General features: G+C 41.1%; 1 protein-coding gene and 1 long non-coding RNA gene across 2 annotated transcripts in view; one reads left to right on the top strand and one right to left on the bottom strand.

Annotated features, from left to right (window-relative positions):
• The first annotated feature begins 393 nt into the window (after positions 1-393).
• LOC311109470 (beta-1,4-galactosyltransferase galt-1-like) overlaps positions 394-22705 on the top strand; it is a 29731-nt gene continuing 7419 nt past the window's right edge. The window contains exon 1 of the mRNA XM_084152387.1: positions 394-607. The gene's annotated coding sequence lies outside the window, so the exon portion shown is untranslated. The remainder of the gene's footprint in view (positions 608-22705) is intronic.
• Positions 19661-20967, bottom strand: LOC311109920. Its single transcript, XR_014610652.1, has 3 exons — positions 20883-20967; positions 20015-20162; positions 19661-19919 (listed from the first exon to the last, which is right to left on the bottom strand). It is a non-coding gene; the product is annotated as an uncharacterized lncRNA (long non-coding RNA).

Below are 22705 nucleotides of genomic sequence, written 5' to 3'. Positions count from 1 at the left end.
CATGGGTTAGTTCAAGTGAGTTATTTTAGTGTGGTTTGTCGGTGTGGAATCAGGATCCACTCTGTTCAGTATGGCAAGGAGTGACATGATAATAATAATAATATGCCATTTAGCAGACGCTTTTATCCAAAGCGACTTACAGTCATGCGTGCATACATTTTTTTTGTGTATGGGTGGTCCCGGGGATCAAACCCACTACCCTGGCGTTACAAGCGCCGTGCTCTACCAGCTGAGCTACAGAGGACCACATGATAACTTATTCAGGCAGGTTTGTACCTAAATATTTATCTCAAGCTATCTTCAGAGGTGTGGCCACCTGCTTTGGGGAGGGAGGGGCGTATGACTTTCAATCAAGGCAGACCATGTTGAACCGAACCTTTGCTTTCACTTGCTGTGACACAAAAGGCTGTCCCACAGTAGATGCTCATCATTCATGTTGTCGCCCTAACACGGAAGTGGGACATACTGTGCAGCACTACAGACTACTACAGATCATCGGTTGAATTTACACAAGAAGCCTCACGACATCACAACAGAGAGAAAGAGCTTAAAGTAAGTTCATATTTGTCATAGGGTCAATATCAAAAGGAGGGGTATTCACAACCTGGTCTCAGAGCATTTCGTATTATTCTGTACGTATATAACCAAAACACTCAATTAGAATGATATGTTCCGTTTCGTACTGTATGTATTAAATTGTGGATATCCATCACCCATTTCGTATGATATGTTACGAATTACAATTCGTATTATATGTTCAGATTTAGCTAAATGTACAATACGTTACGTATCTGCAAAATGTAATAAATGTTACAAATTTTCTAAACGTATGATATGCTACGAATTCTAGCTAGGTGCCTAATGTTAGCTAGCTGGCTAACGTTAGCTAGGCTAGGACTTAGGGTTAAGGTTAGGGTTAAGTTTATGAGTTAGGTTAATGGGTTAAGGTTAACGTTAGGGGAAGGGTTAGCTAACAGTATGAAAAATGTATGCACTCACTAACTGTAAGTCGCTCTGGATAAGAGCGCCTGCTAAATGACAAAAAAAAAAAAAAGCTAAGTATTTGCAAAGTAACTAAAAGGTAGTAAGTAGTTAAAGTTGCTAATTAGCTAAAACGCTAAAGTTGTACATGATGAGATTCAAACTCGCAACCTTTGGGTTGCTAGACATTCGCGTTATATGCCTACCCATCCACCTCAACCAACCACCCTACTTTTGTTATTGCCTTAAGTAACCTTCTGTCTTATGTAACCATACCAAACGTAACATATCATACTAATTTGAGTGTCCCGGATTTACATTTACTATGTTACCTCTAGTCTATGAGACCAGGCTGGTATTCAGGGTGGGTACACATTTTTTATTGGATTAAATAATTTAATTGTGATTAATTGTCAGAAATCATGAATTAATTGTGGGCAAAAGTTGTCTTGATCTTAATGTTTTGCCAAGAGAAATTGTAGTTGATTTCAATCGTTTTTAATTTGTATTCCCCAAATGGAATTGAATGCATACTTGCACTTTATGATTAAAACATTTCATGAATAGGCCTATTGCATTCAGGTTAAAATGTATATTTTAATGTAAGGCTATTAAAATAGCCTATCAAAATTATGATGAATATTAAATGTATTACATTTAATTAAATCTATTGAAAATGAAAGCATTGGTATATTACATTTGAACAGGTTTATGTTAGATATTATCAATGTTCCCTCTAATTTGGTAGTGAGCAAATTTCAGGTCTGCTGAGCGCAAACTTGAAAGTTGTGAAAATTCTGTGCAACTTCCAGCGCACGTTTACTGTAAACACTGAGGCTGTAACCGCTTTAAGTTACAGTTTTAACAGTGGCCAAGTAGGCATTGTTCTCTTGTAAGAAGGAATCACTCCCCTATTGCTGACTATAAATGATCTATAACTGGACTAATAAGTAACTATCTAGCAAAGGATGTGAACAAAATATGCACCAGGCTACATGCCGCTCTCGCTCTGATCTCAAAACAAGCACATCTACATCAACCGCTCACGCTGTCACAGATCCATATATGGCAATGGTCTATTTGCATATAGGCCTACTGCAGCTCTCATTGTTTATGCCGCTCCCGTGTGTGTAGAGCGCGTGCTGAGTCGAGCCTGTCAAATCAAATCAAATCAAATGTTATTTGCCACATGCGCCGAATACAACAGGTGTAGACATTACCATGAAATGCTTACTTACAGCCCTTAACCAACAATGCATTTATTTATTTAGTTGAGGTAGTTGAGGTAATATGTACATGTGGGTAGAGTTAAAGTGACTATGCATAAATAATTTACAGATTAGCAGCAGCGTAAAAAGATGGGGTGGGGGTGGGGGGGCAGTGCAAATAGTCCGGGTAGCCATGATTAGCTGTTCAGGAGTCTTATGGCTTGGGGGTAGAAGCTGTTGAGAAGCCTTTTGGACCTAGACTTGGCGCTCCGGTACCGCTTGCCGTGCGGTAGCAGAGAGAACAGTCTATGACTAGGGTGGCTGGAGTCTTTGACAATTTTGAGGGCCTTCCTCTGACACCGCCTGGTATAGAGGTCCTGGATGGCAGGAAGCTTGGCCCCAGTGATGTACTGGGCCGTACGCACTACCCTCTGTAGTGCCTTGCGGTCGGAGGCCGAGCAGTTGCCATACCAGGCGGTGATGCAACCAGTCAGGACGCTCTCGATGGTGCAGCTGTATAACTTTTTGAGGATCTGTGGACCCATGCCAAATCTTTTCAATCTCCTGAATAGAATCCTACTCCGATGCTTTCTGCCTACAACAAAATCTCTTGCATAGTTCGTTTTGTTTCGGTATGTCGCATTGAAAGTGGCTAATATTGTGTTGATTAGATCACAATTGCCACAGTAAAGGGAAACGTTGATAGATCTACCGCTCAGATTTTTTGTAAACATGACTTACATGTTTTTATATTTCAACATTTGATGTAGGCTATATGATCCCACCAGTAATAGAGCCTTTGTTGTATTACTTTTGAGGCACAGCTGAGTCAGCATACAGTTAAATAATTTGCTTATTATTTGCATTGTACTGGGCTGATGGTGCCTGCATCTGATGGTCAGTCTCAGCGGAGGGAGACAGTAGAAAACTGCGGGTACGCCTCTCAACATCCCTCTGCTCTCCCTTTCCTCCACTGACACTGACCAAAAAGGGACACATCTTCCAGCTGATGGCGAAACTTGAGTCACACTGCATTATTTCTGCCTTGTGCACAAATGCATTTGTTACTCATATGAACAGAGAAAGTTAAATATTCCTCGATATTAAAAAAGGCCCAAGCTGCTAATAATAACAACACAAGCCTATATATACACGTTCCTACTCATTCATTACTGCTGCAATGCTTGTTGTAGCGCTGAGTGGAAAAAGGAAGAATGCACATTTTATGGTTTATAAAAGTGTTCAATACAAAGTGTTGACAGTGCTGAGTAAAACCTTAAACATGAACTCATTCATAAAAACAGCAGCTCCTTGCAGTATTTGTTGACAGTCTCTCTCTAGTCATGGTTTTAAACGTTTTGAAATATCACAGTATCAACCTCGCTGTAGATTTCTTTTACACCTGCTACATTACTGCAGACAGTAATCTAAGAAATCCGATTAGCCAGCGGTAATCTTATAGTGACCTGACCAGGTACCGGTGACCCAGGCACGGGTTGTGCCGGACCGTAGGCTTGGTGCGAGGGGCAGGAACAGGCCGGGCCGGGCTGGCGACGCACACCTTAGGCTTGGTGCGAGGGGCAGGAACAGGCCGGACCGGGCTGACGACGCGCACCCCTGGCTTGGTGCGTGGAGCAGGAACGGGCCGGACCGGGCTGACGACGCGCACTCCTGGCTTGGTGCGTGGAGCAGGAACGGGCCGGACCGGGCTGACGATGCGCGCCCCTGGCTTGGTGCGGGGAGCAGGAACGGGCCGGACCGGGCTGACGACGCGCACCATTGGCTTGGTGCGGGGAGCAGGAACAGGCCGGACCGGGCTGACGACCCGCACCCCTGGCTTGGTGCGTGGAGCTGGAACAGGCCGGGCCGGGCTGGCGACGCGCACCGTAGGCTTGGTGCGAGGGGCAGGAACAGGCCGGGCCGGGCTGGCGACGCACACCTTAGGCTTGGTGCGAGGGGCAGGAACAGGCCGGACCGGGCTGACGACGCGCACCCCTGGCTTGGTGCGTGGAGCTGGAACAGGCCGGGCCGGGCTGGCGACGCGCACCGTAGGCTTGGTGCGAGGGGCAGGAACAGGCCGGGCCGGGCTGGGAACACGCACTACTAACTTAGCACGGGGAGCAGGAACGGGTCGGGCCGGACTGGGAACACGCACTACTAACTTAGTGCGGGGAGCAGGAACGGGCCGGACCGGACTGGTGACACACACCACTTGCTTGGTGTGAGGAGCGGGACTGGGTTTCTTCATAACCCTCCGCTCCCTCAGCTGCCTACTCAGTTCCTCTCGCCTTGCCTCTACTCTCTCCTTCTCCCTTATCGCCTCCAGTAACTCCTCCCTCTGACCCACTAACTCCTGCTCTCTCCTTACCAATAGCCCCCTTAACCTGGTGGCCTCCTCACCTAACCTCCCAATACGCCCTGTAGCTGCCTCCTGCTGCCCCGTCGCCCATGCCGTGTGCCCCCCCTAAACAATTTTTGGGGTTGCCTCTCGTCCGTCCGACGAAGACACTGTTGACGCCGTTGCTCCTCTCTCCGGCGCGCCTCCACCGTCTCCTCCCACGGACGGCGATCCATCCCGGCCTGGACTTCCTCCCAGGTCCAGGACCTTTCCCGTCCAATATCTCCTCCCATGTCCAGGCTGTCTGCTCCTGGACACGCTGCTTGGTCCTGTTATGGTGGGATCTTCTGTCACGATCGTCGAAGGAGGAGGACCAACGCGCAGCGTTATTTGCAAACATACTGTACTTTATTAAGTATCACACGAACAAAACAACAAACGATAACGTGAAGTCCTTGGTTAACACACGTAAACCAACACGGAACAAGATCCCACAAACACTGTGGGAAAACTGGCTGCTTAAGTATGGCTCCCAATCAGAGACAACAAGCAACAGCTGATACACGTTGCCTCTGATTGAGAACCACACTGGCCAACATAGAAATACAAGACTAGAAATGAGAACATAGAACAAAACACATAGACTCTACACACCCTGGCTCAACATATTAGAGTCCCCAGAGCCAGGGTGTGACAATGTGCTTAAATCAGACTTATTTTTATGTGCTCTAGGGAACAACATATCCTTAGTTTTACATGCATTCAGTACTAATTTCAGGTCAATAAAGTTGTTCTGTATTACAATGAAGGCAGACTGTAGTTCAGATAGAGCCTGGTCAACCGTCGGGGCAATAGCATACACAACAGAAACAACTTTACAGATTGAATGTAGCCCTTAACACTAGAACTGCTAAAGCAGTCATTTTGACTGCTCATGTTTTATTTATTTTGTATTACTCTGCTATGTTTTAAGTCATGCCCCACTCTGTCCTTCACTTTTCCTAAATAAGTCTATATAACACACTATCGGTGTTAGAATATTAATATCACAAACAGAACTGGAGTTATAACCAGTTTTAGGATGGCATGTAATTTTTGTTAAGGTTTTCCGCAAAGTATTCCAATTTTGAACCATTTCTTGTCTGAAAAGACAAACTCAGCCTACCCCGTGGAGCGGATTACTCAAATCACCGTGCCTACCCACAGCTTCCAAGACACCCGCCACAGCAAAGATTGATACTAGCCTACGTGAGATTTCATAACTTTTAAAACCATGACCAGAGAGAGACTGTCAAATAATACAGCAAAGAGATGCTGTTTTTATGGTTGAGGTAATATATACGTTGAATTCAACACTATTACAAAACATACAACGCGCTTCTCTCTACTTCCACTGACGCTGCATGAATGAGTAGCCAAGTGTATCGATTATGGAGGACTAAAAGTGCCACAATTAAATAAATAAATACACCATTAAATAATTACTTAAATGTGTCATTAATTAATTAAAATTAGAATTAAATACATAAATGTGTTATTAAATGTGTCATTAATTAATTCAAATACCGATTCATTTTATGTAAAATACATATATAATAATTTCACTATTTACATTTACATTTCATGGTCCTGCGTTGGAGTGCTTCCTGAATTACTTAAAACTGTCAAACTGACCCATCAAAAGTTGGTAGGCGGAACCTAACGCCTGATTGGTTACCCTCTGCATCAAGCCAAGACAAATCAATTCCGGATAATGGATTGATGCAGAGCTACTGAACACATTCCAATACACTGGGTGGCGCTATTCACCTCTACGTTGGTTTAGTTACACGGTTAAACAGAACTTTCATTGCAACGGCTAAAAATCAAGAGAAGACTCGGTCCTGCTAGCCCCAATGTTGAGACGCTGTGTGAGGTGCAGGACAAAATGTCTAAAAGTTGCCCGGAGCTGCTGAGAGAAGCAGCGAATTTGATTGAGGAAGCTCTGAGCAGAAGTCCAACGGCTCCCGCGGCACCGGTGACTCCGGCAGCTCAGTCACAGCAGATACCGGCCGCTCAATCACGTACACCTGTCCAAGGTAAGCTAAGTAATTTCATGTTAGCCAGGTGTGCTACTATTTAATGATTCGGGACACACGTGTAGGTTAAATTAGATCGACTCGAACATGTATTTGCATGCGGTATTATGATGCTTCGTGCGTGACACGTTTATTGTTAATGGGGGGGGAAGCATAAACCTAGCTAGTTCGCTAATCGGCTAAATGGTGTTAGCTGGCTTGAGCATCCCAAGATAGAAGTAGAGGCTGTTTTAGCTGACTGGTGACCATTGAGCTGTTACGTTTTTCTGTGTTGCAGCGGAGGTAGCAAGGCTCTTTGCGCCATATAACATTGGAGCCAGAAGGAATATGACGAGACGACCAGCACAAGTCCAAGTTAGCCGAAGAAGCTACACACACACTGTCTGTTGTTTGGCTGACCACAATGCGGATAAAATTCCAAGCGTACTGTTTAAAGCTGAACTTCTTACTTCAGGACTTGGAGAGCAAAAAGTAACATTTTCAGGTCAGTGCGAAACTAGGCATTTACCAAAAGTAAAAAAAGTTTGTACTGTCTGTGGCTTGTTGAAATTATTTGCATTTCTTTTTATAGTGACTCAAACTTAATTGGTGTTCATAGTGTCAATAATAGTTATCACAGGCTTATTTGCTTAATTTAAGGTGAGGTGAGTTATGATTTTGTTTTGTTTTTTTCTCCAGGGAATGACCACGATCCCATGGTTATAACAAATAAACTGATGGAAGTGTTTCCGAAGCTCCAACAAGGGGGAGGCTTTGAATTTCTAAAACTTGTAGGATCTACTCGCAGTCGAAATCTTGCGTTGCTTCAGTGTCCCAGCACTGGATACACCCTTGCCTATCTGAAAGATCCATCGACGATGATTGGACAGGCTACAATCTACATACGTCCACTTCAACAGGATCTACCCTTAGATTGTGTACATACATTTACAGAGACTTAGTTTAATACATAATCAAAACAAAGATTACTGGTGACTTTTAATCATTAATTAAAAGCCATTTGTTGTTGTTGTTAGGAGAGCTCACGTCCTGCCTCTGGTCCAGTCATCCCCTGCATCACTTGTCAGAAGGAAGTTCCCTTTTCAGAGATGAAGCTGCACAGATTGAGCTGCAATGGGTATGTACTTCTTAAAGCAATGCAAGGGTAGCATAATTTATTTTCTTTGGGAATATGTCTCTCTTATTGTTGTGCACACAAATAAGCGAGTATGACCATCATTTCAATTGTGTTAACTTCAAGGACACCCATGCAGGAATCAGAAAGAGAACAAGAGGGAGGCCAAAGTGAAGAAAATGATAGTGAGACAGCCCTAGTCAGTGACAGTGTTCCAGTGAGGCCTGAAACATCAGCTGAGAGTGCAGTAGTACCGGCAGTGATTGTCAACGAGGAGTTGGATCGCAAAGAAACAGACAGTGGTTTGTGTCATCACAATAGTGTTGCTATAAGATTGTGTGTAACTGAAAAGTTAATAAAAAGCACCATTAGATTTTGAAGAAGTGTAATATCGTTACATGGTAAGTTTAGTCTTTTCCTGGTTTCAAAGGCTGCATTACAGTAAAGTGATGTCATTTTCTGAACTTACCAGACTGTTCTAGCTGTTCTATTATTTGCCTTTTACCACTTAGTCATTATATCCACAATATGATAGTTATTTATCCGAAATCTAAATGTGGAAGATATTTTGTGAATGCACCAATTGTCAACCTTACAATATCGTTGCAATATCGACATCAAGGTGTTAGGTCAAAAATGTGATATTTGATTTTCTCCATATTGCCCAGCCCTAATGTCAATGCATACACAGTTCAGATGAATTGACACAAGTTCAGTGTCTTTGAAAACATTAACACACTGTGCAGTAGTTGACTTTTTTTTCTTCCATTTACTAAAATCAAACTGTTCTGCACCTTCAGTGCTAACAGTACAGCATTCATGTTAGTCATTCTGTGGACCATAATGAGACAGGAAGCTTCAAAGAAACAGCTTTTTTTCCTTTCTTTTAAAAGGAAAGTAAACTTTCAGTTTTTCCTTGCTTGTTCTAACACAACAAATAAAAACATGGGTTGGACATCAGTCTAAGATTCTTGATAACACTTCCACAGTCTCTACATATAGTCTAAGTGCATCAGTAACAGAAACTCCTGGAGCTGGCAAAATTGCAACCTCTTCATCTGAGAGCTCACGGGCCAGCTGAACCTCGGGGACTGACACAGTGCCTCGATGAAGGCAGTGAGGTCCGTTCCAATCGATCCCATATTCTTCAGGAACCTGAATGGATGACAAGCATAATCAGTCTTGTACTTAAAACTAGTTTGACATGTCCTTACACAAGATTGTTATTTTTGGTCACCAAGGCAGTGAGAAATGAAATGTTACTTATTCAGTTTTTTAAAATAATACAGCTTTGCATAGTATGCACTGTAGAAACTACAGCTCACAGGTTGATCTTTAAAAGCTCGGGAGATTTTAAAGAGACAATAATCTATAGTAAATGTTTCATTTAAAGTATCACATTTAGCACCATTTTTTTCTCCCATAATTCCTTTGGGGAAACAATTTTAAGAAAGTGTTTAAAGTTCATTGTTAACCTCAGTAGGATCCTCCTCAGGGCCTTGCTCTCTGTAACTTCTCCAGAGTTGCTGTGGTGACTGATTCCTTTCAGTTCTAAGACCGTGGAAGTTCCAAGCATCTCGAAAAGAGTCGAGGCTTTGCTGAACCAGTGGAAGGAAAATCCGGTGCAGAGCGAAAAGATGGACTTCATTGTCTGGATTCAGTGTCTCCTGATCTTCCAATGAAGTAAAGATCTGATAGAAGAGGTCCAGGGCATGTTCATAAACATCTCTCCACATCCTCTCTATTCTGTGTTTAGGATAAAATTGAGAAATTGTTAATTTATGACATATGCTAAAGTACATTCAACTAGTATGTTAGTTGTGTGAGCCTAGTATCGTATCTGAAGATTATGCCTTTGTTAAATGTTTTGGAGGAACAAAGAATGTTGTTTTATGATCTTAGTTCAAATGTAGCGTTGGGAGGGTGATGCCCCAGGGGAGACTGGTGATTGGCCAGAAGAGGGGAGTCACTCCTCTTTTTGCATTGTTTATAAATAGGGGGTAAACGATGAGACGGCAGAACGGCCATAGCAATCTGGGAGCCGTTCTCCGGACATCGCGAGTCTGTATCTATGCTGTAAATTCGGGATTTTAATAAAAGCCTCTAACACGATGCAGCATAGCGAACTTTTTGTTGACGGCAATAATGACCACCATTCATCATATACGACATAATGGCGCCCAACGTGGGGCTGGTTTTGCGTCTCTTCCTTGTTTCAGTCAACCGCCGGCCTAACTCTCTCTGAAGCATGGCCGAAAAAGGGTGAGTGTGTTCTTACCGCTTCGGAGTTTGTTAGATTGGATATGACTTGTGTACACTGAACGGATGTTCCATTTCGACCTGGCCTCGGTGGTGTTATTGCTGGTCGACTGGAGTCTGCTAAAATTTATTCCATCAAAAACGGCAGTTAATTGGAATGTAGAGCATTAAACGGTAGGATTTAAGTATTGAACGTGTATAATTCATTGGTAACGGGTGACAATGGATTAGTAGAGAATAAAGGTTGGAAGACGTCTGCATAATTAGGGCACCGGGGGATCTGGAAAAGCCCTCGAATCGAGGCGATTCTTTAGGAATGGGCCATAAAATCCTTGCAACGCGTTATGTGGTGTATGGTTAATTCTGGGAATTATTAAGCTGGACGAATTATATGTATGTTATATACTCATCGTATGGTTGACGAACTATAATGCTTGGGGTAACCTCTCTATGATTATCCAGAACTTACGGCAACACAAAGTTAGACGGAGATATTGATAATCATGGACAATGATTGGGCCGCGGTGCGGGGTGTTCATTTGTATAGCTAGTAGGCCGCAGTTGGCTAGAGGCTGAAGCTAAGGCTGGGTTGTTTCAGGCCACGTGGTACATCGTGGCTAAATGCTAATGTTAATGCTTAAGGCTAAATGCTAACTGTGTTTTGTGTCGCAGTGTACCTTGGGCTAAGCTAAATGCTAATGCTAATGCTAATTGTGTTGCATGCTACATGCTAACGGATATCCTTAGAGATTCCATTGCGATGGATTAAAGTCTCTTAAACTTGTCACTGTCTGTAAGTCAGGCAGTGGCGGCTCCTGAAAAAATTCTCAGGAGGGGCAATTTTTCTGATGATTTAGGTGACCTACACACATTTAAAAAAAGATATGTCCAGCAACAACATGAAGACAGGGGCAGCATATAAGTCAATACCAGAAGCATTTATTGACTGATCTCAAAAGTGTTGGCTTACCAGGGTTGGTGGAGCCCTCAGTTTCATCTTTGCCTCGCAAAGCTAACTCAAACACTCCGCAAAACTTCACACACTGGATTAGCCGGCTGAGGATGTGGCGGTTCTTGCTAATGTCGTAGTAAATATATTTGTTATAGTGAATATGGAATATGATATGTTGAGTAAAATGTTGTGCTAAGATCTATTTAGGTCAGGAGCTGGTTATAAGTTCTGTTCCTATCCAATAACAATGGACAAAAGGGTCCTATCTTGTCAGCCTTGTCAGCAGGTGGCCAAGGACAACACCCACGCCATAGGCCTCTCAGTTCTTCCAACTCACGAGTTCTTGCTCTGAGGACACACACACACACAAACACACACACACACACATCATCACTGTTAAACACACACACACACACACACATCATCACTGTTAAACACACACACACACACACACACACACACAAAAATCCCCTCTCTTAGGCTGAACATTTGAAGACAGAGAACCCGACTCAGAGCCAATGCAACAGTGACAGTAGCCTGCAGGGGACCTCGCCCAACTCATCAGGACCAATCAGAAGATCAGAACTACTAGATTGAACCTACTTCATTTATTGCATAAAATGTCTGCACACAATGTTTCGGGGCTCTCTTCAGATAATAATAATAATAATAATAATAATAATAATAATAATAATATGCCATTTAGCAGACGCTTTTATCCAAAGCGACTTACAGTCATGCGTGCATACATTTTTGTGTATGGGTGGTCCCGGGGATCGAACCCACTACCTTGGCGTTACAAGCACCATGCTCTACCAGCTGAGCTACAGAAAGTGGATACTCATGGATGCGCATTGCAATTGTAAAATGTCAACACAATTGGAGACACCACGTCATTTTTGGAGACATGTTATTGACAGTAAACTATTGTAGATGCGACTGCTAACTAACTAAAACATTTTAGCTGGCTAGCTAATCATCTTAGCTAAATGTGGGGCAAACAATTCAGTTATTTACCGTTAATTTGAGGGATTGGGGTGAAAGAAATCGAGTTACATAGTGATACTTTACGATATACTGTATTGACAATATCGCAATATTTTAGCGCTAGTTGGCTGTACCTGCACCAAAACACCATTATTGTTCCTTCATAGCTTGTTCTCAATCTTTTCACATTGGGAGCCAATTTGTTTTCAGCACTTTTATTTCCATGACTGATCAAAACTCGTTCTCATGGCTTTCTGATCCCTCTGCAACAGACATATGGTGCGCAATAAAATCACAGTATCGAATCGCAATACGTATAGAATCATGAGACTCGCAATGCTGATGCATATATCTTATCGTGAGGTTCCTGGCAATTCCCAGCCCAAGTTCATTTGCCACAACAAATCTCTTCGCTAGCAAACGCGATGTCTTCTCCAAAACGGCAATGTGTCTCCAGCAATGTTTACTTTTTTGACGTTCTATGGCATCTCCACTTTCCAAGCATATATGACCACATGTAATATTTTGGTAAGTGATGCAAATAGTGAACTATGTAGGGCCAGGATGTAAAATATATGTAGCTGCAGCAATTTCTCTTATCTGATATGGTAAGTAATGGGGCTTAATTTATAGCTCCCTAAGAGTTTGACGAACGGGTCCGTGAACGCGATTCCAGATATATTTACCTCTGAATAAACTGCCTTTATTACACCATATCCACATCCAGTAAACTTGTGATTATCAACACTAACCTCATCGTTGTGGCGGCGGACAGCTAGCCTGTATCCCTCGTCATCCAGTTGAGTGAGTGGCAATGTCTTTTTTCGTTCGTACCAATTTTTGGAAAATCCTCGGGTGTAGGACTTTCCGCCTTTAGTAGAAACCTGTTGAATTATTAAATTTGGTCTGGGAGGTCCTAATTGTTTCGTTGCCAATTTATCTTCATTTGTTCGCCGACAAAAAGGAATTTCTTTCAAACAATCCACTCTTTTCTCAGTTACGTTCATGGTTACGTAACGTATGACGAAAGCGCGTAAGTGCAAGCCCACAGACACCCATTGAGATTGTATTGAAGGCTCTGAAATTTGAAAAAAATAGATTTTACATGGGAGTCTATGACAGAAGTTCTGGGCGATTTTCAATCTGACTGAAATCGCCCCAAAAGGGGGTGGAGCCATTTGAAGCACGACTTTAGCCTGATTCGACATTTAGTGGCAGTGTGGCACTGTGGCAGATCAGACGTATAGATTACAACACTGATAACTACTGTTGCCGTGATATAATTGATTAGAAAAAAAATCCCTTCCTTTTCCCGTTTGGCAGTGCGTCGCCCATATCGCCCTATTGAACAGGCCGTCCCTGAAGTCAGGTTGTATGTTTTGTGAGCGCTGTTAAATGTTGTTTGACTAGAAGGGGGAAATGGGAAGTTACAGCTGTTATTCTTTTTGTTTGGGGAGAGAGAGTAGAGAATCATTCTTTTACGGGGAAAATGTATTTTTGAATGGTTGTGCGCATGCGTTTAATTTTGCGACACTACACTACAGAAAGGGGAGTTTATGGCACGAGATTAGGGAACGTTTTGTTTTACGGCACTAGACGGCACCACGATGGGATGCTGCAACTCAAGCATGAGGTTAAAATGATATTTGCGCATGCGTGGGATTCTGCAAAACAACACATTGGTTAAACTGCAGGGGGAGACAGAGGAACACAGACGACGGAACAAATACGCATAAAGAGATTTTAACACGATGATTCTAGTTTAAACTGCGATTGGTTAAAGATGAAACTTGTTTTGTAGCCTATTGAATTTATAAATTAAATATAGGATAACGGATTATAATAGATTGAATTAAATAATTAAATGACGGATTAAAAGCAAAATGTTTTTGGGCGATCTATAATTAGTCCTGAGTTAAAGTCTTAGAGCGAATGTAGAACGAAGGAATATTGAATGGTTGGAAATACTCAGTGATGACATTAACTACTAAACGCTGTTCTTGTGTCTTTGTCCCTTGTCATGAGAGACAGGAGAGAGGGGGACCGAGGAGATACAGGAAGTGATCACGTCACGTGGCAGAGGATCAAGTCAAAAAGGTTTTGGTACTGATTATGGTTACAAAATCTTTCCCTAACAGGATATGTGATGTTATGACCATTTCGCATAAGCTTGGCAAACTGATTCATTAAAAATTGCATTTTGGGGGCTATGTGCATCACTGGGGTTTAATTACAGTTGGGTTGGGAATCAAGGACTGACATTATTCTTTAAATTTAAGATAATTAGGTGCTTATAGTGCAAGGGCCTATAGAGCAAGGGGGTTTATGGGGATTGTAGTATTGAAGGGTTAGAGGCTTTGTTTTTGGGATTGCTTTGAAGTTGACTAATTTACTTGCATTTGATGGGTTGTGGTAATATACTCAACACTAATTGATATTGGTGACATAGGAATAGGAATTGGGGTTAATTATTCAGGATGGTTAATGGATTTGTTTAGGTTATATTAAGAATTACAGGGGGGAAGCCTATATAACTTATATAGTCTAAAATAGTTCACAATAAAGGAATATAAAAGGCTTGATATAGGGGAAAATTGATTAAAATAGTCATTTTTTAATCAAAGTAGGGTTAGAGTAGTGTTAGGAGAGACTAATGGCAGAAGTTAGTACACCTTTCTCACATACGGATTCAGCAGAAAGACACCCACCTTACGAGAAGGAAGCTTTCAGTGATCATCTAGCATGGTGATTATGGCATCAGAGATGAAGACGAATACAAGCAGAAACAACGATAAAGATGAATCCAAACCTCCAGAAGGAAGAAAAACCGAGATGTCTGGGAAGTTAAAGAAGATGAGTGATGATGAAGATGAGTGATGATGAAGAGGTTATGCATGGGTGGATATGACTCTGTGATCAGAAGGAAGTTGGCAAGAGAGAAACGAAGGAGACAAGAGATTCGAGTTCTGATGAAGAAAGCGATGAAGATTTGGAGATTAAAGGTGCTTTATGTTCAAGAGGATTTTATCCTACAATGACTGGCAAAGAAAAAATAGGAGATATAGACCGAGGCGTATCAGGCCTGGAGGAAGAGACGACTTTGGGAGAGGTAAGGGAGCTAGAGGAACAGCTCGAGACGCTGAAGATACAGAAGAGACAAGGAGAAAACCTGCGGAGAACATTTTTAATCCCAAGAATTGGAGGAGAAGAAGAATACATTGAGGCAAAGATGCTGAAGAAAAGTAAGAAGATGATGGAAGACGATATTTCGAGGACAGAACTTAAAATATAAGCTTTTGAAGAATACTGATAGGTCCACAACGAGAAGAACCGGACGAAGAAAACTCAATCAAATACAACTTATAACTGGTGGTGGAGAAGAAGAAAAGAAGTGTTGGTTATGAAGAATCAGAGTGAACCAAATCAACAATCACTGTTACAGCTTCAACTGGACAATGTCAAGTGCAATTGTACCAGCCAAGGGGGGTACCAGGTTATCCATATCCACTGTCAGTTTCTGGACAGACACAGAATTGGAGAAGAAGAAACAGAGGAAGATCAAGGAGCAAGTGAAGATCTCTTGTGCTTCAGGTGAACACTAAATATTCTAGAGTGTCTAGAATATCCGGAAGGGGGGTATCAGCTGAGAGCATCGATTAGAGAAGAAGAGAAAATAGCCAACAATTGAAGTAAAAACAACTGACCATTAGAAGTGATAGTGAATAGGGGAAAAACTTATCTGGGTTCAGCCTAAAGAGGTTAAACATATCACTCTGTGAAATAAACTAATTAGGTTAGGATAGGGATTGGAAGTAGTAAAACAGTTTAAATACTCTTAAGGAATCAATTGAGCTCTGCTATAGAAGTCAAATAGGAATTAAAAGAGACAATATACCAATGACATTGTGGGAAGAGATGCATGGTGTAAATTGAAGTGTTCAATCAGAGGCACACTAGACGACTGACTGTCTGGTAGAATATTTTAAGAAGTAGGGTTTTTTGGGAATCATTTGCTTAAAAGATAATATCATAGGAAGGATGATAATGTATTAGATTACCTGTTAGACAATCTGTCTGGGAAAATAAACTTAATAGAGTGACTGTTATTCTGGGTTACATCCTGACACAAAGAGATTTGAGGTTAGGCTAAAGGTGTTTAGTCGGTTTTGCCAAGTCTGTGTGTAATGAGTCAGAAGCAGGTGGGGAACTTTCCCAATCACATATTCCAAAAATTTGGTGGTAAGAGATTTTGTCAATAAATCAGGGGAAAAGGTTTTAAATGTTATGAGAGAAAAGATTAGATTAAAATAAGTTAGGAGAACTAGGGGTGAAGGAACTCTGAGACAGTAAGCTAAGTTTCAAAGCTAGTAGTAAGAGAGAGAACAATGGTGAATGACACTGTACAGTAGGGAGATCAAGGTCATTATAGGTGTATTTTGTATAATCAGAAGGTTTAAAGTTTAGAGGTAGAACTGAAAGGGGGAAAAAGTGACACTAGTGGGGATGGATGGAAGTACAAGTAAAGAGTTCAGAGCTTTGGGAGAACTAGGTTGTTTATAGGGGTCCAGCATCAATTATAGGGGGAAAATACTGTTATTAGGGTTAGGAGAATAATAATTATAATATGCCATTTAGGATGATGACGTTTCTTTCACAGAGAGAGAGAGAGAGATAATTAGGGAGAATATGTGTACTTATCTAGTGAAAGCATTAAAATTTGTTTTGGTTAAGAATTATTGGTTAAAGGGCTATGTAATTTGTAAGGTGACGCTTATAATGGAAGAGTTGAGGTCTGTGGTAGCCTCCACAGTCATTGAGGGAGTTCAGGAGGAGTAGAACTGAATGGACAGTAGTCACTCCAACAGTAGATAAGACATAGAGGATAATGGGAATGGGAACTTTTGCACTAGAAGTAATTAGGGTTGATACAGCAGCTAAATCAACTACTTTAAGGGTAACTTTGGAAGGGATTAATGATACTATGGCAATAGCAAATATAGGAGTATGATACCGACAACAACTGTTCTGAAATTAAAGAGGTAGCAAGAGGGACTCAGGAGGTTATAGTACGAATAGGATTAAAATAGGAGAGCAGATAGAAACAATATAGATTAATCTGAAATGGAGAATATAGATTCATCATGGAAGCTGCAGGATGGGGTCTTTTGATTTTGATGACGGAGGGGGGGGGGCATCTGATCAGTGCTGCTCGTTCCTCTGTTGTGAAAATTAGAGATAGATTAACTCATTCTGTAAGAATCAGTGAGGAATCTTGAGGGTTGATGTCTGTTGGGGATGCCAGCCCAAGACGTGTTAGACGGTCGCGCGGCCTCTGGCAGGTGTGGGTCAGGGTTATGCTTTGTCATGGCTGTGGTATCGGCAACAGTCATTGACAGATAAAATAATGTAGTTGTCAGACCAGTAGGGTTTAAGTGTTCTTGGGTAAATGGATTACCCTATGGGAATTGTTAAATGGGAAAGGAAAATCAGGTAACAACGGTACCCTGAAGTATTCAGGTGAAATATTGAGGGCTAAAAGTTGTTTTTGTTCTAATAAAACATATGAGGTAAAGGGTGTGTTTATGGGAAGATCAGATTGGGATGTTAGATGATAACTTTGGATAAGTATGACCTTAAGGGTAGTAATGACAAATAATAGGTTACTTTTTATATATCAGGTAGTAAGAAGAGCAGGACTTTGATGGTTAAAAGATTAGCTTTTGACTGACAATGTGACTATGGGAATTTTAGAGATATTTGGTGGGTTTGTGATGATAGAGTATATTCTTACCCTATGGGGGATAGGATGTTGTTACAGGTCAACGTTTAAGCTTCCATAGGAGGTTTTTACCATTAAAAGAGGAGTGGTACCAACACAGAAATCTGAATCTAGGGTTAAAAGGGTGACATGGCGACATGTCATAGTCTTCAAGCCTATCATTGAAGAATAAGTCTAAGGGAGAAGGGGGGACTTCATTCATGGTATGGTGTAACATTTGGGAAGATAATATTGATAAATATTAGTTATACTTTGAGTCCAGATAGTTCAGATAATATCACTAGGGTTATAGATGCATTATAAGGGATGTGTTTGGGAGATCTGAGAGGATGCAAGATCAATTAGGCCAGTAGGGGCAGTGATGGGTCAGATTCTAGTTTAAGCTTTGATAACACTGTGTGATGTTTGTACTGACTTTTGAGAAAGTTATGAGATTGAGATAGGTTGGAGAAGTGGTGCCTGGAGACAACACTCAGATGCCGGTGTTGACTGTTCCTGATCTGGATAAAGATGGACGAGGGGATCTAGATGGACTACTGATGGATAAATATCCTTTTTGATTATTTGATCATTTTATTTTTATTATTTCAAGGAAAACATTTTTTTTAGTATGATTTTAGTATGATTTATGAATCAAGGGGGGGATAGGTTAATGTGATTCATACATCATTTATAGGTCATTTTTATATTCTTAAATTGATGTTGAGGTTTAATTTGAAAATGTTGTTTTGCAAAAGATACTGTTTGGTCGTTTATTTTCTTGTCATTCCAGAAGCATTTGGGAGAACATGTGGAGATTGGAATACTCAAACAAAGACAATATGAAGGGACAATATGACTGGAGGAGATGAAACAAGGAGGGTGTGGCTGATTCCATCATCAACAAGTCCATTGGAAGAGGACACTACAGGGAGATGAAGTGTAGTGGACTACATTCCAGTGTTGGCAATGAAATATAGACATGTGTAATACATAATGGTGTCATATTCTTAGGTATTGATTTTAGTAGAATGATGTTTGATGTTATTGAATGCAGATGAGGATCTTAGATGCTTTTGTTTATTTCGATGGGGTTTAGGGACAGAAGGTCTAGGAAGGGAGAGATTCATTGTACGATTCGATGGGTTGACCAGCCGTACAATGGATATTTATGGATAGGGTTTTGTTTACATGTGTATTTAATTACATCATAGTTTCAAATGCAGTTACATGGTTAATGAGGTTATCTGGAGTACCGACGGTGGTTGCCTGGGGCAGAGGGACCGTGAGAGAATTTTACTGTCTTGATTGATATGGATGGATGGCTGCTGGACAGTTTTTCGCTCTCACACTCCATAGAGATTTATTCATAATTCATAGTAATGTGTTCATACTTCATAAACAGTTGTTCATATGTCATAGTAATGTATTTACACTCCATAGAGATTTCTTCATATGTCATAGTAGTGTATTCACACTTCATAAACAGGTATTTCATAGAAAGGTATTTACACTCTAGAGGAGAATGTGTTTGGTTTAATGATAAAGATACTCAATAAGATAAATGGTTAGTAGTCATAATCTTATTCTGTTTGTTTTCGAGACGTTTATTTCGTCTCGAAAGGGGGGAATATCGTATCTGAAGATTATGCCTTTGTTAAATGTTTTGGAGGAACAAAGAATGTTGTTTTATGATCTTAGTTCAAATGTAGCGTTGGGAGGGTGATGCCCCAGGGGAGACTGGTGATTGGCCAGAAGAGGGGAGTCACTCCTCTTTTTGCATTGTTTATAAATAGGGGGTAAACGATGAGACGGCAGAACGGCCATAGCAATCTGGGAGCCGTTCTCCGGACATCGCGAGTCTGTATCTATGCTGTAAATTCGGGATTTTAATAAAAGCCTCTAACACGATGCAGCATAGCGAACTTTTTGTTGACGGCAATAATGACCACCATTCATCATATACGACACTAGTTGCCAAACATATTTCTTTACCGCTGATTGTGGACACTTCTGCCTGTGATGTGTGAATTCCTGTCGGTACCTCTGCTTCTGATCATGAATTCTGCTACATCTGCATTCTCCCCCCCTTTGTCAGACCGTACCCTTGATGGCAGCCCATACTGCTCAACAGCGGCGATAAAGCTCTGTAAGACCGTATGAGCTCTATTATTGCCGGCCACAGTCAGGTAGACCACTAAACGACTGAATCCATCCACCCCACCGTGGACAACAAATCTCCACCTGTTGCAAACACATGAAAAAATATAACTTTATTGTATAACAATTGTAATGAAACATATAGAAAGATGCATTGTTTATCTGCTAATATCACTGACCTGATAAGCTTATGGTGGCCATCTATATGCCACAAAGAGTTTGGGCCAGGAACAAAATACTGCCGTCGCCTTAATACACGCAGCCTCAGACGTCTCATGTAGACTCCCTCTGCATTGACTCTGCGTAAAGACTCTTGCAGTCTTGAGACTGAGGGGAGGAATTTAAAATGAATAACCACACACTCACTGGCTACTTATTTTGAGGATATAGTGGTGTCATAATAAAATAAATAATGTGTGTAAAACAGTCAACTATTACAGAACCACCACAGCTTCAAAAATGTACTTTACTGTCAGATATTGTACATATACATACATACATATATATATATATATATATATATACATACATATACATACATATATATACATACATACATATATTTATATATATATATATATATATATTTATATATATATATATACATACACACATATATATACATATATATACACATATACATATATATACACACATATATAGATAGATAGATAGATAGATAGATAGATAGATAGATACCACATGCTCGAACAGAGATGACCTGAGATTTTTTGCCTCCTATGATATTTTGCTTTTCTATGATTATATTATACCCTTTACAGCAGGGGCACATCCGGACAGCTGAGAATATTACTGTCAGATATTGTTCCACCTCTATTAAACAGGAGGCTAAAAATCACAGGACATGTCTATCCTGATGATACAAGTCAGCCGTCCTGAAATGTGTGTTTCTCTTCACATTTCTTCTACACATTCTACATCTCAGAGGCGATGTCTTTCCATAAGCGGGCTTCCTTCACCTTTCAAAGGGGCAGAGCTCCAAATTAAAAATACATTTAAATAATGCCCATATTATTATCTACTCACTTGGAACATGCACACCTCTTGCATTCAGGTGACCACGCATTAGCTTGTAGCCGGTGTTTGGATGACTTCTGTGAATTTCACTTACAATACGGTCTAACTCCTCATCATTCACAGCTGAATAGAGATCTGTCTTTCTGTACAAACAAGAAAAACACAACATCAAGTAATGTTACCTTAAACGTCATATTCTTTCCGAGTGTATGAGAGCAGCAATTCATAAACAGAAAACTCATGAATTTAGTGTAAATACCTTAAACTGTATTGTTGCATGCGCCTCCTGATGGTCCTCTTTGACACACCGAACATCGCTGCAATTTGAACTGCGGGAACTCCACAAAGAAGTTGATGCTCCAGAACTGCACTCGGTATGTCAAACGCCAAACGCCCCGGTCCCTGTGTGTGTTGGGCCTGAAGTGCCCTGGTACCAGAGAAGCGGTGGACAACTTCTTCTAGATTTGCAATCACTCTGTGGTCGATATCTTCGTCGGAAAGTGCGGAAATGACTCCAACAACTTCAATAAGTTCCTCTGCTTTACTAGCTACATGCTCTGGGTCAGCAGGTCCTGCTTCTACATCCTCTGCTAAGTTTAAAATGTCTCTAACCAACTCCCTGGAAAGTTCACGGAGATCCTCCATTGTCTCTATCCAGGTTGGCCTACTCTACTTCAGACCAAAGCAATGGATCAGACTAGATTCGCGTTAGCCCCGCCCACTGACTTTGATGGGTCAGTTTGACAGTTTTAAGTAATTCATGAATCACTGCAATGCAGGATCATGAAATGTAAATGTAAATAGTGAAATAATTATATATGTATTTTACATAAAATGAATCGGTATTTGAATTAATTAATGATACATTTAATTACACATTTATGTATTTAATTCTAATTTTAATTAATTAATGACACATTTAAGTAATTATTTAATGGTGTATTTATTTATTTAATTGTGGCACTTTTAGTCCTCCATAATCGATAGCCCCGCGTTTTTATTGTTATTAGCAGCTCGTCGTGTCTATGTTAATATCGAGGAGTATTTCACTTTCTCTGGTCATGGGAACAACATGAAGTTCTGCCTGAGGCAGATTCAGTGCGACTCGATTTTCGCCATCAAGTGGAAGACTATGTCCCCTCTCTCTGGTCAGTCTCACTGGAGGAAAGGAAGGAGAGAGCAGGGACAGTGAGAGACGGAACATCTGCTGCTCTTTCCCTCCCTCCGCTGAGACTAATGCTGTGTTCAAAACAACTGGGAACTCGGATATGTCCGACTTCAAACTTCAGTGCGCTCAAGACAACTGGGAACTCGGAAGAAAACGAGATCCGACTGGTGAAATCGTTTTGAACGGTCATCCAAATCGGAAACTCGGGCATCTTTTTAGAGCTCCGACTTTTCCGACCGGAAGTTTACTGATGTCATGATTTGAACTCGTTTTTTCCGAGTTCCCAGTTGTCTTGAAAGCACCATGACCATCACATGCAGGTACCGTCAGTCCAGTAAAATAAAAAAGCAAATTATTAGCAAATTATTTCAATATATGCTCAGCTGTGCCTCACAAGTGCTACACCAACTGATCTATTTTGTTATCAAAGGTAGAATTTTGAAAAATAATATGGTCTGGGAAGAAGAATATTGGCAGGCCAGGCATATAGCCAATATGCAGTGGTGATGTATTAGGCTTACTGCACAAACCTCCTTCCTACAGAACTGTTTTATTAGGTTAATGTTACATTTTTAAAGTCATGTTGAAAAAAAATTCTGAGCGGTAGATCTCGGCTTGCTTTTTGACTGCGAAGGTGATCTTGACTCAGAAAAGGTTGGTGACC

This window comes from Coregonus lavaretus (genome assembly GCF_964263955.1).
Source record: "Coregonus lavaretus genome assembly, chromosome: 35".
NCBI lineage: Eukaryota > Metazoa > Chordata > Actinopteri > Salmoniformes > Salmonidae > Coregonus > Coregonus lavaretus.
The sequence above is the reverse complement of the archived record's forward strand: the minus strand, read 5'-3'. Positions and strand labels throughout refer to the sequence as shown.